Raw genomic sequence first — 2,500 nt, forward strand, 5'->3', positions numbered from 1 at the left:
GCCGGCCTACGGCCCGGGTGCGCAGCCTGTCCTTCCGCGGGCCTCGGTTCGCGTCTGTTGGGCAGAGCCCCGGTGTCCTGGCTGGCTGCCCGGCGGTATATCTGGAGGAGTCGATTCGCCCCTTTGGGCGCTCGGGCTCCCGGCAAGCGCGCGCGGTTCTTCCCGGATGACGGACCTACCTGGCCCGGCCCCGGACCCGCGCCGCTGTTGGCTCGGGATGCTCTCGGGCGGAATAATCGCTCCCGTCAGCGGCGCTTCAGCTTTGGACAATTTCACGACCCGTCTTGAAACACGGACCAAGGAGTCTAACATGTGCGCGAGTCATTGGGCTGTACGAAACCTAAAGGCGTAATGAAAGTGAAGGTCTCGCCTTGCGCGGGCCGAGGGAGGATGGGGCTTCCCCGCCCTTCACGGGGCGGCGGCCTCCGCACTCCCGGGGCGTCTCGTCCTCATTGCGAGGTGAGGCGCACCTAGAGCGTACACGTTGGGACCCGAAAGATGGTGAACTATGCCTGGCCAGGACGAAGTCAGGGGAAACCCTGATGGAGGTCCGTAGCGATTCTGACGTGCAAATCGATCGTCGGAGCTGGGTATAGGGGCGAAAGACTAATCGAACCATCTAGTAGCTGGTTCCCTCCGAAGTTTCCCTCAGGATAGCTGGTGCTCGTACGAGTCTCATCCGGTAAAGCGAATGATTAGAGGCCTTGGGGCCGAAACGACCTCAACCTATTCTCAAACTTTAAATGGGTGAGATCTCCGGCTTGCTTGATATGCTGAAGCCGCGAGCAAACGACTCGGATCGGAGTGCCAAGTGGGCCACTTTTGGTAAGCAGAACTGGCGCTGTGGGATGAACCAAACGCCGAGTTAAGGCGCCCGAATCGACGCTCATGGGAAACCATGAAAGGCGTTGGTTGCTTAAGACAGCAGGACGGTGGCCATGGAAGTCGGAATCCGCTAAGGAGTGTGTAACAACTCACCTGCCGAAGCAACTAGCCCTGAAAATGGATGGCGCTGAAGCGTCGTGCCTATACTCGGCCGTCAGTCTGGCAGTCATGGCCGGTCCTTGCGGCCGGCCGCGAAGCCCTGACGAGTAGGAGGGTCGCGGCGGTGGGCGCAGAAGGGTCTGGGCGTGAGCCTGCCTGGAGCCGCCGTCGGTGCAGATCTTGGTGGTAGTAGCAAATACTCCAGCGAGGCCCTGGAGGGCTGACGCGGAGAAGGGTTTCGTGTGAACAGCCGTTGCACACGAGTCAGTCGATCCTAAGCCCTAGGAGAAATCCGATGTTGATGGGGGCCGTCATAGCATGATGCACTTTGTGCTGGCCCCCGTTGGGCGAAAGGGAATCCGGTTCCTATTCCGGAACCCGGCAGCGGAACCGATACAAGTCGGGCCCCTCTTTTAGAGATGCTCGTCGGGGTAACCCAAAAGGACCCGGAGACGCCGTCGGGAGATCGGGGAAGAGTTTTCTTTTCTGCATGAGCGTTCGAGTTCCCTGGAATCCTCTAGCAGGGAGATAGGGTTTGGAACGCGAAGAGCACCGCAGTTGCGGCGGTGTCCCGATCTTCCCCTCGGACCTTGAAAATCCGGGAGAGGGCCACGTGGAGGTGTCGCGCCGGTTCGTACCCATATCCGCAGCAGGTCTCCAAGGTGAAGAGCCTCTAGTCGATAGAATAATGTAGGTAAGGGAAGTCGGCAAATTGGATCCGTAACTTCGGGATAAGGATTGGCTCTGAGGATCGGGGCGTGTCGGGCTTGGTCGGGAAGTGGGTCAGCGCTAACGTGCCGGGCCTGGGCGAGGTGAGTGCCGTAGGGGTGCCGGTAAGTGCGGGCGTTTAGCGCGGGCGTGGTCTGCTCTCGCCGTTGGTCGGCCTCGTGCTGGCCGGCGGTGCAGGATGCGCGCGCCTGCGCGGCGTTCGCGCCCCGGTGCTTCAACCTGCGTGCAGGATCCGAGCTCGGTCCCGTGCCTTGGCCTCCCACGGATCTTCCTTGCTGCGAGGCCGCGTCCGCCTTAGCGTGCTCCTCCGGGGGCGCGCGGGTGCGCGGATTCTCTTCGGCCGCCATTCAACGATCAACTCAGAACTGGCACGGACTGGGGGAATCCGACTGTCTAATTAAAACAAAGCATTGCGATGGCCCTAGCGGGTGTTGACGCAATGTGATTTCTGCCCAGTGCTCTGAATGTCAACGTGAAGAAATTCAAGCAAGCGCGGGTAAACGGCGGGAGTAACTATGACTTCAGGGTGACCCCCTCTCCCCCCTCCTTTTCAATTTTGCGGTGGACTATGTTTTGAGTCAACTTCCCTCCCACATCGGAGCTCGGATCCTCGGCCGCAGAGTCAACGCTGCGGCCTTCGCAGATGACGTCCTGCTTTTTGCATCGACCGCGAGGGGATTGCAGTCCCTCATCGACGCAGCCGTCGCAGCCCTCGGCCATCTGGGGCTGCAGATCAACGCCCGGAAGTGTTTCACCCTCGCTTTAGTCGCGTCTGGGCGTGACAAGA

General features: G+C 60.6%; 1 pseudogene; it reads left to right on the top strand.

Annotated features, from left to right (window-relative positions):
• LOC126443820 (large subunit ribosomal RNA) overlaps window positions 1–2,500 on the top strand; it is a 6,048-nt pseudogene that overhangs the window by 642 nt on the left and 2,906 nt on the right.

Source organism: Schistocerca serialis, unplaced genomic scaffold, assembly GCF_023864345.2.
Source record: "Schistocerca serialis cubense isolate TAMUIC-IGC-003099 unplaced genomic scaffold, iqSchSeri2.2 HiC_scaffold_193, whole genome shotgun sequence".
Taxonomy (NCBI): domain Eukaryota; kingdom Metazoa; phylum Arthropoda; class Insecta; order Orthoptera; family Acrididae; genus Schistocerca; species Schistocerca serialis.